The 13,672-nt window shown below is 41.3% G+C and overlaps 1 long non-coding RNA gene across 2 annotated transcripts in view; it reads right to left on the reverse strand.

Moving 5' to 3' along the window:
• LOC108446438 overlaps positions 1–6,649 on the reverse strand; it is a 50,047-nt gene extending 43,398 nt beyond the window's left edge. For both annotated transcript variants that reach the window (XR_001861610.1, XR_001861611.1), the window contains exons 1-2: positions 6,527–6,649; positions 4,575–4,674 (exon numbers count right to left, since the gene is read on the reverse strand). This is a non-coding gene — a long non-coding RNA (uncharacterized LOC108446438). The remainder of the gene's footprint in view (positions 1–4,574; positions 4,675–6,526) is intronic.
• Positions 6,650–13,672: the final 7,023 nt, after the last annotated feature.

The raw sequence follows: 13,672 nt of genomic DNA on the forward strand, positions 1-13,672 counted from the left end.
AGCAGTTAAAAAAGCAGCAGTCCAGCTCTATGGCGTATTTTTAATCTAACTCCCTCATTAAATTAATGTTATTCCTGACTTTCCCAGCAATTTAGCAGCGTATCAGCCGTTTTATCAAAACACAAGGAAACAGGAAGACCTTTTGGGGGGTATAAGTGTGGGACCTAACAGACTGTGCTATGCTAATGAAGTTTTGCTCCTCTTATTTTCCAAGCGAATGAAAGTCACCGCAGCTCTGGCTCTCTCTTTAACTTCATTGGTACACAACATTACCACAGGAAGTAGATTAAATAAATACCTATGATTGGTTTTTTACCGAAGTGGAAAATATCCCTTGTGCTTTGTGCACAGAAAGGCATGGAGGTGACCTATGTGAAGCCTTTCTGAAAATCACCACCGGCATTAAAAACCCCCAAATCCTCGTAGTCCGGAAGATTTTCAAGAAACTTGGCAGATTTTGGTCTTTCCATCCCCGGTGAAGATACAAGTTTGTGAAGAGTAAGCTGAGGATGCCAGCTACCTCCTCTGTATATCCAAAAACTGGTCTTAAATCTCACAGGAAGAGAGGGAGATGATACACAACAAGAAAGAAAATTTGGGGTAATATTCCATGGACATTTGAGTGGATCAGAATCAGGATGGAAAATGCGCTCTAATAAAGCTCTGTAACATTATTACCATAATGACATCTGCACCTGGCTTTGGGAGGATTTACACCAGGTTGTAAGGAGACACACAGGGAAGCAGACACTTCTGGATGCACAGGAATGCAGTGTGCAGCCTTGAGGTGAATTTGCAGGGTGATCCTGAACCCTTCCAGAGGCCTGAAATTTCTGCCCATCTGTCTCGTTCCCATGCTTCTTATCTCTGTCTGTTATTAAACTACAGGGTTTAACCTCCTTGCTCAGTCTTTCCATCTGCAAAGAGCAATATTCACTTTTCTTTCAGAAAAGGATTTTAGGATTAGAGAGATGAGAGTGCTGCCTCTGAGCATGGAAAAACCCCAGACAGATGCACAAAACGAAGTCAAGATTTTGATGTAGGGTGGCCACTGCTCCATGAACTGTGAAATGAAGGAACAGTGGGCAGGAAAAGACACTTCTCCTGGGACCTTCAAAAGTAGCTGTCTAAACCTGGAGATTTCACATCTAGAATCACACATTTGATAGCCCTTTATAAGCCCTCCTGCAATTTACATGTCACAGTATCCACGACAGGTAAATTAACTTAATTACAACCATCACACACTTGAGAAAACTGGGACACAGCAAAGAAGCAGCTCATTGTCACCACTGGCCCTACAGCCCAGACCTTTCTGATGGGTAAATCACTTGTCAGAAAACACCAATTCAAGTTTTAGTTTCCTAACATAGGATTCCACCCAACACCCTGAGATTGGCCAAGTGTCCCTGAGGTTATTCAGAGGTAAACCAAGGGTTTGTTTTATTTGTTTTAAGTGAAATTACACTGCTGAAACGGTGTTGAAGAGAGAAGGGTTTAGTTCTACAAATCTTCCACCTTGCAAGTTCAAGTAGCCCGTCTAGACAGCGTATTTTATGCTGTGCTGACATGTATATAGAGGAACAGTTGAAGCAAGAAGCCTCATATCCATGATTTGAGCAGGAACAAGAAGGATACTGTTCAGGTACATTTGTTATATCCTCAGATACACTGGTGGTGCTGGTATGAGTTTCCCAGGGCCAGGTTCTAAATGCAGTTGTGCCCAAATTAAAAGTGACTCCTCTGGACACAATTATCCCAGGTCTTCCCTTTCGATGTCCAGTTAGAGACCAAATGATGTTGTCACATTTGTGTTCACAGCCAGTAAGTGGCTGTGTCCAGCAGAATATGATTCATTTCTATGGTAAGTACAGTTTTTGGGGGCTGCATTGCTCACTGTTCAGGAGACAAGTGATAAATTCATGGTTGGGGAATATACAGCAACAAGTGAAGGCACAGAGAAACCAACATGAGAGAAGCAAAACAAGTTTTGAAAGTGGCTTTTGCTTAATAACAGCTCCCACCCAATAGAAAAACTGCACTGTCGGTGGTGAGGAACGATAAGGGAAAACTTGCATCACCAGAAAGGTTGTCCCAGAGAAAACTGCTGTCTGGGGAAGTTCAGAGGAGAATCCAGTCTTTCTTCTGCCCTGAGCATATCAGGTTTTGAGGATTTCGTGCAAGGCTTGAAGCAATTTTCAATGCTAAATGTTAACAAGGCTTTCAGATAGTCCTGGGATGTTGGGATGCAAGGACCAAACAAGATCCGTTTACACAAGCAAAATGGATATTTAAATAGAAAGCAGCCACCATCAAAAATGTTTTTTAAAATGCTGTTTTGGTTAATGCAACGTACTGTACTTCTGCCAACAAAGGCGGTTTCTGATCAGGACATGCCGTGCTTTCCTCTGGAGATTTTGCAGGCAGGGTGGTCTTCCATGAGGGACGGGAAAGGGCTTAGTTAACATTACACATCCTTCATACATGCAGGCTGGTCAATGTAAGGCATTGCAGCTGTGCAGTTTGTCACCAAAAACCAAGCTGAAAGGAGTCTAAATGCAGGAGACCGACGGGAATATGACCTGTCACTCTCAACACCTTTGATTCTCCCCTTACATAACAAAGCAACTTCTGCATTAGTGCAGCCTTGGTCTTTAGAGAGAGTAGTCAGATGGTAAAGACAGGGAACAAAAAGGGACAGTGCAAAATACCCTAATAAAGTGATTTCTTATTTTCCCATAGACCAGAAAATAAGCCTGCAGTCCCATTATGCTACTTTACATTTACTTTGGTAGGAAAAAGCTTTGGCACTGGAAGAAGACTGCACTTTGTACCACAGAGATCTAAATCCATTCTGAAGGCAGGAGCTGCTCTAAAGACCTCAGCTTCCCCTGTCTTTACAGATGCCTGTAGAAATCACCTCTGTGCAAAGGAGGGGTGTAGCTGGCAAATCAAGTGGATTTCAGTGGGATAACATGTTGCTTCTATTTAAGAAAGCATCCCTGACCAGTGCATGTTTAAACCCAGAGAGACCTGAGCCCAGGCTTAAAGCTAAACATATGCTGAAGTCTCTTCCTGAAACAGATACACGTGAGGAAACACTGATCAGTTAGAATATGGGATTCATTCTCTGGTTCATCCCCTCTTTTCCTCCTAGAATTTCTAGAGTCTGAAATGCAAAGAGTCCATCTAAGCTAATAGGGAGATGTTTATGTAATTATATGTGTGTAGCAGGTACAAAGAACCTATTTTAATACCATAAACATGATGGTCACCTTCCAGGTTAAGCAATTTACTAAGATCATTTGGTTTTATATTGACCTATCTAAAAATTTGCAAGTTGGAAATTTCGTGTCTCTCTTTGAAGCAAAGTAACCAAGCCATACTATCTCCCAGGTACTAATTCCAAGAAAATAGCTGTTACACCTATCATCCATATTATTAATGTTATTATTATTATTATTATTATTATTAGCAGTGTTTTCCATCCTGTACAAAGCAAGCATTTGAAATAGGGCATGGATATGAGATTATCATACCATTAGAACCATTCTCCTTCACTTCTGTGGTTAAGACTAGAAAGACTTGGGAAACCTGTTTATCGGATTTCTTAAATTCCAAAGGTTTTAGCTGTAAAAATTCAGCTCCGGCAAAAAGGAATCATCCAGGAAAAGATGCCATCATTTTTCCTAATCTCAGCCAAAGCTTATTCTGAAAGAATTTCCACTGAAATAAATGGGATTGTTCACAACGTCGGGTCTATTCAGCATACATACAAGTGAAGGAATGCTGCACGCAATTTTGAGGCATTTTCTTACTCCCTTATTCCCAAGTTACAATATAGTCAAGATGGCCACTTCAGTTCTCAGGCTCACAGCTTGGAGTGCTGCTCCAAAAGCACATTCCTGGCTGAGATGGGATCTCCAGGAAGTGGGAACAGCACATGACTGAGCACCTCCAAGAGCACAGTTGGATGCACAGCCCAGGCCATGGCTACTTCCAGTTAGGAGTTTGTGACCCATCCCATCCCTGCAGAGACTCTCTCACCATCCCTCTTCCCTTCCACTTCCTCGGATTTGCCACATCTTTTGACAGAACCTCCTTCCAGCTGGAGGCTTTAGAGGATGAGTGAAGTGGTTGGGATGGACAGGAAGGGTAACCTGGATCAGCAGCAGCCGAGGCAGCACATCTGCTCACACACAGAACCTGGGCAGCAGTGCTGGAAATCTCCTGTGTGGGATCCAGCTGAGGGCATCTTCAAGGCTGCTGTTCCCATACATCAGCAGCTATGAGGAGGAGGAACACACAGCCCCATCCCAAACTAGGATGATCCCATTCAAGACTGAGGTATCCCTGCAATGTGTAGTCACAAACATAGAGAAAGAGTAAGGATTTACAGTTTGTACACAACAGTGGCACCGTCAGTAGGGTTATAAACCAAGTGCTCATCAGTTACACCATGATTTTGCTCACTTAATTCTACCTAATTCAGGTCCTTCATGGCAGCCTTTGAGACATGATGAAATCTCCTTATTTTCTAGCTCCCATTCATCCCAACTCCAGGAGATACATACCAAGCTCATGCCATAGTGACCTCCACAATCCACACTTGGGTCTTTGCACCTCGGGCTGCTCTTTCAATCTGCCAGCTCATTACTCTGCCTGGTGGACATTCTGCACAGAGGAGAGAAAAGCCCAAAATCTTGTCACTGCACAAGAGTAACCTGCTTTTAGACCTTTATCAGGCATATATTTATACCAGATGACCTACTTGATGCCACAAACCATGAAAATCTATCTTGAATTTCTTTATAAAAATTGCTGGGGGCTGTACCAAGCAATCATTCCCAAAATTCTGAAATGAAACAATTTCAAAGTCTATGTTACAAAAATAGCATGTGGTGATACCAGCTTTGGAAGATTAGAGAAATGAGGCACAGCTACAACCTACTCACCTTGGACAGTCTTGATGAAGCACTCATGTAAACACAAGGACACTCAAAAAGAACACATTCATTACAATTTCCTGGGGGAAAATTCTCAAAATGCCACAGAAAGCACCACGACTTTGGGATATGCATCCAAAACACAAGGTAGAGAAGAGCTGTTACAGTGTGGAAAAGCTGTGCTTGGAAATCCTTGGGATTCTACAAGCCCCAACCAGGTATTCATGAAAACAGAGGAGGAACTTGAAGGAAGAGGGAAGTCATGCTTAACAACAGGTCCTTGGTACTTAATAAACCATTAGTTTTTGAGATAGATGCATCTCGCGTATATATTTACATATTTCATAAGCCATAGCTATTTGCCATACAGGGCTTTGCTGGTTTGGGGTTTTTTTTCCAGAATGCTATTTCAGAAAACTAAATTTAATAAGTTTCTGCAATAAAATTTCCCCCTCTGGGTTGTATATTGAAAAGAACAAAAGAATTCAGAGTTCTGATTCTCCAACTTCCTGAGACTGCTGTCATTACTAAATGAATGAACTAATTTTGTGATGAAAGTCATTCTTAGAAGAAAAATATTGAAATATTAATATCTCCCTACTTTTTAGTAGAAATGGGTGATGTTAAAGTTCTGCTGCACTAACTGCTCTGAAATACCAATGTAAATTGGTAAAACCAACCCAAACTGATCTGATTTGGTTCTCCTTTTTTTTTTCTAGAGGGTGGAAAATTTTGTTTTGCTTTTTTCCTGACTCATGAAAGACACCAGACAGTGATGTGGATGATGTGGTGAAAGCTCTGAAGAAAAAAATCTACTTAAGTCAAGGAATAGGGGAAGTGGTCACTCTGCGAGGTCATTTTCCTGTGAGACTCTGTGACAGCTGGAGAAAATTAACCAAAATATCTGCATTCCAGAGAGGTATAAAAAGAAGAAAGAAAGGGAGGGGAGAGGGTCAAATGTCTTGTGGAAACCTGTAGGAATGGCAATGGCATTTTCTATATGGGCTCGCTCAATCTGGTTTCCTGACAAAATCCTACAAAAATAGGAAGAGATTTTTAAGGTCTCAGAGGGTAGTCAGGCAGCCAGCTCCCTTAAAAGTCAGCAGGACATTCATTAAACTTGAACAGATTAGCTGCATTGGATCTTTTCTCTGATGCTGGCACAGGGACCACACAGAAATCCTGTTCCTAACACTTTATTACCATTTAAAGCTTTACAGATCAGTCACACTTCCAGAGTGGAAGAGCTTGGAAGACAGCAATAATACCAAGGTAATCAGATAGATTCTTTGGTTTCCATGTTTGTATTTCAAGGAAATAGCCAGTGAATGCCAAATTTGCTTCTACACTATTTCTGATTCCCCAGCATTGCTTTTGTTTTGCAATCCTGTAAAACTAAAATTTTTTCAAACATTTTAAAAACTGATTTGTATTCTCTTAAAAAATCTCACAGTTTTTTGTGTCCTATTTCTCCCAGGCCAGAACCAAAACTGAACTTTAAAGCCTTAATCCTGTCAAAATTAGTGTATTTTTGTGAAACATTTTGACTCTGCCAAATTGAATATCAATTGAAACCATACCTTCCCACCTTCAGAGCACTTCCATCCCCATGGATCCTCTGATCATTTCAGACTACTCTGCAAAGAAAAAGAACAGTAAACAAAGTCTCTTTGAGGTGAAGCAGCTCTCTGTCGCAATTTCAAGCAATGAAATCAATTCATGCATGAGGGATTCTGAGTTAACAAAACTCTGCAGACCCAGGCTCAGGCACCCTCTCAGTGGGAGCAAGACAGACAGAAGGACACAGGCAGGAGTCAGGAAATGACATCCACAAGCAGAAGCAAATCAAAAGGACTCACAAGCAGAATTAAGATATTTTTCCAGAGTCCCAGGCTTTACAGTTGAGGTGAGGATTTCAAAACAATACAGCTCTTGTTTGGGTAACTAAATTTTACAGACCAGTCCATATCTGTGACCTCCTGCTGCAAGATACGGAGCCAGATTTCCCCCTGAAAATCCATCTACCTCTCGAGCTTTTTTGGGAAGCTGAGCCTTTCCAACAGCCCTGTGCTAAAACCATAAGCCTTTCTAGAATTGCTGCAAAAAGGCAGAAATGCTACAAAGAATTTTGAGACATCGCAACCCATAGCAGGTTACCTACAAGTGGAGAAGCAACTACTTCACATCTGCAGCAAGGCTGTGCGTTGTGGTGAGATCTGGACATTCCCTGTTCACTGCTGGTTTCACATTCATTACAGCCAGGATAAAATAGCATGACTTTTAGCTAGCGAAAGCAGAATCTGCGGAGAAAGTTGCAGAAGGATTTCATGTGGTCTCCAAAACCTAACTCAGCGACACTCAATCCTTTCTGCTGCAAAACACCATCAGCGTCTTTTCCTCATAGCTAGACCACTTTGTTTGAAGTCTCTGTCCACAGTTATCACCATGTCACTGCTCTTCATTTAACCTGATTTTCTCAGGCAGTTTATCTTTTTCGTGGGGCGATAAGAAAACAGTGTCTGATTGGGGAAGATGGATTTGTTTGGTTTTGTTTTCTAAAAATTTATTTTGATTTGCCCATTCTCTCTTTTCCTTTATCCTTCCAATGATAAATAGCTGTGAGGGAAGTAAGAGAGCTCCAAAAGAAGAAAAAAAAAAAAAGGATGTGGCAGTTTGCATTACTAACTCCATTTAATGCTAACCTCAGGTTGTGTTTGGAATCTGATGTAGATTTTGTCCAGGTAGCTACAAAAATTTCCCAAACTACTTAGAGAACAGATAATGGTTTAAAACAAGCATAAAATGGTCCAAAATCACACCTAAATCCAAACTTAACCAATTCAAAACTCAGTTAACTCTAAAACACGTTGAATTAACTTCGTTTTTAAGGAAGTGTTTCATTCTTGCACTTCTTGTTTAATTTTTAAATGGACCAAAAGCAGAAGTTCGAAATGCCACATGAAGCCTTGCTCTCATAAGATTGCTGCTTGAGCTTCACCTCAGTGGGATTCAGAATATTCCAGATAAACTATTTAGCTTGCTATCTGAACCAAAATGCTGAGCTTTTGAGGATTACCCAACCTCCTATCTTTACCAGACACCTTTTTTACCGATTAGTGCCTCTAAGCCATCATAAAACCTCTCCCCACACTGGGGATTTTCTTGACCTGGTCATGGCTGTGCTTGTTCCTGCCATGGAAGTGGCAAGTTTGCCAGAGCAGCTTTCCTGGGTACTTTGACCACTTTTAGCTGTTCATAAGGAAGGAGAAGGGAAGTAGTTCATAAGAAACTTTCTGGTACTTGTCATATTTCACTCTCAGTACTTTTCTGTGGCTAATTTGATTAATTTTTAAAAGGTAAATATTGAAATACATTCATTGACATCCTATTATCTGTGGTTGTTTACATATAGAGGGCAAATCCTCTCCACCATTCGAAGCCAAAATAAACAGATCTTGTACAGGCAAGTTCCAAACTGTCCGGGGGTGTTGGATTTTTCACCAGAGGCTGCAGAGCTCTTTAATGCCTACTCCTACACCCCAGGTATGCTTTTTTTGCAAAGATGCTGTGTTTCCTAGAGAATCTTCAGGCACAGTTAGTAGCTTTCAGCCTTGACTGAAGCAATGTCAGCTTAGCAACCTTTCACTTCTACATTCTTCATTAATAAAGAGAAGAAAGACATGACAACCTTAAAAGAAGATATTTGACCTATTTATCTACCTTGAGTGCGAGACTGAAAAGCACTGTAAAAGGCTGGGTGATCTGACTTCTTAACCTAACTCAAGGAGCCGTTCTCAAATTAGCTAATTTTAATGAGTGGATGAAGTATGCAGAAGCCCTTCACACCTTTCTACTAAGGTGTGCGGTATCTTCATACCAGATAATTGCAAGTATGAAAGGATACAATCTTCTTTTTTAAAAAGTCACAGAATCATTCACTAACCAGTCTCCTAATTCTTCACTAAATTCTGAGTTTGAAAATCTACTGTCATTCTCAAACAAAAATAATTTTTAGAGAATTAGCTATCAGTATATATATATACCAAAATTGGTAATAGTGTCCTATTCAGGAAAAACTCAACACTTTTATGCTTCAAATGAATATATTTATAACCAAATATATCAATCTGAGAACATGTATTTGATAGAAGCATGAAGAGTAATGCTGAACCTGTATTAATATGTGATTCTTTCTGCAGCAGAGCTGAAAACCAAAATAAATGTACAATTAAATGTTACCAGCGTTTATCATACAGGGTGATGTTCTGGTATTTGCTTTCAGGTAAGAACATTCCTCATCATAAACTTATTTCTCCTGGATTATCATTTTAAAAAGAGATAAGAAGCTTTTGAATTATTTTCTCCTACTAGGAAGGTGAGTAGATTACATAACTGTTTTTGTTCAATGGATCAATCTCCATTGCTTTGCATACAGGGTAGACTTAAGATGTTACCATTAGCAATTTACACCCACTTGCTGGCCATAAATGACTTTCCAGATCCAAGGCAGTGGATTGTAAAACCACTGACTTCACTGCTGGAGCACTACAGAAGAGAAGAAACTGGATGAGACAGAGCAAGTCCTGAATGCCTTCCATAATTACCAAACGTGGCAAGACAAGTTATGAAAAACAAAGGAAGACTGGACAAATTTATGCTTGAAGTCTGGTACTTATGAAGGTCTGTCCGACTACAAAAGTCTCTTTTGATCTGCGTTAATTGAAAGCACTTAAAATTCAATCACACGTTTACAGCCACATGTCTAAAACTGACTCCTAATCTTGCATCTATCTGTACCTCACTGGTCAGGCTGGAATGCCTTCCCTCTGCCTCCAGCCTGCAGAGGATACAACTCTAATGACAGCTGTCTTTAGTTCCAGCTGGAGAGTTTCATGGTTGTGGCCTCAGAATTCCCTGAACTCAATCCTGTGTAGCATCCACAATGATAATCGTCCCATATCTCTGGCAGCTCACGGCAACAGCCGCCCGTGCAAGTGACGAGGCCTCTACGGATGAAGACACTCATTCCTGGTTTCCCAGGGTAATAAGAGACCAGGATTCAGCTGGGTGTGACACACTGCTTCCCGAGCTGCTCCGAGATGGAGAGAGCAGCATCTCCCTCGTTTTTTTTGGGAGGCAGGAGATGGAGTCCGCAGTTTGCGGTGGCACTGGTCAGCAAAATGAAACCACCACGAGTGTGCCTGTAGGGGGATGCAGCCAGCCTCGCCTTTGACCAGGTAAAGGAAGGAAGAATAAGGAATCAAGAAACCACATTTATTCCCAAGGTTGCTCTTAGATTAAAACCTGCAGTGCAAACCTGAAATCCCACCAGACAGCAGGACTCCATCTCACGTGACAGGGACAGGTCAGAGAACCGCTTGCCCAGATCCACTAATCTGCACCAACACTGACAGCAGGAGCAACATTCAAGCCCAGCTTTGAATCTTTTCACGAGTCAAGCCACTTGGGTGTGTTATATTCAAGATTCATGGACCCCTACCCTTTTAGATCCCCCCCCCCCCCCAAAACATAGAGAGGTAAACAGATTCTGCTTGAATATTTAGTTACGTTATGTATGAGGAGAGCTCTGCTAAAGGGCTTGCACTATTGTACTGTCTTGACTAATAGTTTGTGTGACGTGCATAAGGAAGACCAGATATTTGCAAATTTAAGGATTTTTTTTGCCCAAGGACAGCTTGTAAAACCCATTAACATGAATTGTGTCTGAGCCGATGAGGAAAAAAGAAAACACTGAATCCAGACCTTCAATATTTTATTGGTGTTTCTGAACTTTTATTAGCTGTACTTTCTTCCATAAAATCAATTTAATAAGGGGAGCGGTGTTTTGGTAATGCATCAAAAGCAGTTCTTCTCTTCAAAGGGCATCTTTTTCACTCAATCTCTTCTCTAAAGACAGTGACATTAGTTTTGTAAATTAATAAACAGGCCAGCATCTGAGGACTGCATGAAGCCTCCATCACCCCTTATTGTGCTTTCTCTTCTGACCCCACTTTCCAGTGCAGGGCCCTCATCTCAGCAACAATACCCTGAAAGCCTGTGTGGCACTCTGGGATCACACTTGAAAAGGCCTTTGGCTGAGGCTGGCTTTCAAGGAGGGGGGACAATTGGCAAGAGGCCTGTGGCTATTCATGCAGAACAGGCAGTGAAAAATGCCTGAAGTCAGATTCAGGGGTGGGCAATGCCCAAAAAAGAAAGCCCACATAACATGAATGGCTGCTGCTAGGAGACTAAAACCAAAGGCATGCCACTAGCAGGCCTCCATGTGCCGACATCAATGGGTTCATCCTATCCCTATTAGGGGCCTAAAATGATGGAGAAACATGAGAAGGGACTATAAGCAGGAAAGGAAAATAATACCAAAGTACACAACGGTCAATGCTTATATTGTTATACTAAACACTCAGGAGAAGGAAATAATATTTTCAATGTTCTGCACCTTGTCTGCTGACAGGGGTTGCGTGGGTTGCAAAATCTGATAAGCAAAATAGCCATGGCACATTTGCTTGGAGGAGGAAAGCCACGCACTTCAGTAATTAGTTATTTCTCATGCCCATAATTAAGCGTGATTATAAAAACATATTGGAAAAGCCAGACCTGAGTTAGAATGGCTCCAGACCTGGTGCTGGAGCAGCTCCAGTCCCCTGGCTGTGCACACACAAGTCCAGTTCGGTTCCAAACCCAGCAGTGCTGGTGGGAGGGAAACAGGAGGTCTACACATTTATTAAAGGAAACCACTATAATGCACCGCAAAAGCATTTCAGCGGCATACAAATGACCCAAACCTTAACTGTGCTCAGGGTTACGAAGCCTGAGAGGTGCTGTCTGCAGTGTCTCCAGTCCAAAAAAGACCATCATGAAGAATTTATGTTGCTTTAAGTCACCAGGTAGCACTGGTTTTTTCCTCTCATAAAGTACAGCTGACCCCCCCATATTTACATCCTTACATTTCACACTGGAAAGCATGGACTGATGATCTCTTTTGAAAGAAAGGAGACTGTCCATACCCTCATTAATTTCAGCAGCATTCTGAAAATGACACACCGGTTTCTGTAGGAGCAACCCACCCTCCCTAAAATCCTTTCCACTTCAGTACAGATGTTGGCTCTTGGCTAGCAAAAACCTTGAAAAAATGAATTACAATGTCTAGTCATGTTTGGACCAGTTTCTAGGCATGATCTCAGCTCTTAAAAAATGATCATATTATTTAGTTTATGAGTAATAATGTCTGACTAAAAAAGGTATAAAATACAATGTGATACTATAATCAAGTGATTTATTTCAGGGGGTGATGTTTATTATTTGGTGTGGAAGAAACCTCCCCATCTTGCTTTTCCAATTATCTATTCTTGAAATCTGAATTTCCAATCCTTTCTAAAGTTTGCTAACAACCTCTTTCCTTCCTGCACTGGTACAGCTGCTGAAAGGAAAGTAAGACCCTCATTATTGCTGTACTCTGTCCTACGTAAGGAGTAGGAAGAAAGAAGCAGCTCCCTGCCGAAAGAGGGGAGAGCAGTGGGAGTCAGCCTCGGGTTTCCCTCATTTGGTTGCTGGTTTGGGTACGTAACTGGGTGGCAAGTGGTGGATGTGGTGCTCCTCTGGAGGCAATGAAGCAATCTGCTGTCCTCCAGTGGGAGTCAGGAAAGGAGCTGTGCACGCTGCAGAAACAAAGCTGCTGTGATCCACTGATACCTCAGGGAAGGCTCTAAAGCAACAATTCCATGCTGTTTGTCTGTCCATTTGGATTGAAAATTTCTAAATCCACTATGGAGTAAATCTTAGCCCCACGTGTGATCTCAGCACCTGCGTGTGTCTCTCTGGCATCTGGAATGGCTCCCGTAAGTGGCTACTTCCAGCAGAAAATCTGTGCCCATTTTGTATCTCCTCGTGTATGGATGAGCAACAATGTCTAACCGCTTTAATATCTGAAAAAGTCTCATAAACACCAAAACTTTGTATGTATAGATTTTACAGATTATATATATATATATATATGTTTTATAGATAGAACAGGTGGACATGAGTAAGGCTAAATGCAGCTCCACTGCTACTCTGCCAAAGGAACTCTGTGTCTTGGGTGGTTGTGATTCCTGTGGCCTCTCAAGGTTGAGTATTTGGGATTTGATATTTAATTCAGGGAAGCAAGTAGAAGTGTTTATGGTATGTGGGCAAGCCCAATCCTCTAAATCAAGAAACTGAAAACTCTGTCATAGTTTTCCCATATCTTGAGGCCACTGCTTCTCCTTCTCTCTTCTTCATGGATGAGCAAATAATTTTTCCCCCAACAAAAAGATGAATCCTTACAAGAACTAGAACATTTGTAAAGCACAGAATTGTATCTGAGAGATTTAAGTTTGCTTTTGTATGTGTAGCATCATGTGAAATAAAAGAAGAGTCAAGACCTGTAAGATCCAGCCTTGCCTCCCTAAGTGAACAGTTTATCTATATTTCCAAGGCTGGAATTTTAAAAACCCTGTTAATATCTTATGATGGACACTCACAGAGGTTTTCTGTGAACTTAGATAGATAGATAGATAGATAGATAGATAGATAGATAGATAGATAGATAGATAGATATTCCAACATCAATCCTATGGCAGGACAAACTAGCTCTCTAGATACGTCTTTCTCTCTCCAGGAGTTAAAGCTGTATTAGGTACCATAGGAAAGTTCCTAACATTCTCTAGACAAAAAAGTTAGACTGAATC

The sequence above is a fragment of the Corvus brachyrhynchos genome, unplaced genomic scaffold (assembly GCF_000691975.1).
Source record: "Corvus brachyrhynchos isolate BGI_N302 unplaced genomic scaffold, ASM69197v1 scaffold315, whole genome shotgun sequence".
Lineage (NCBI taxonomy): Eukaryota > Metazoa > Chordata > Aves > Passeriformes > Corvidae > Corvus > Corvus brachyrhynchos.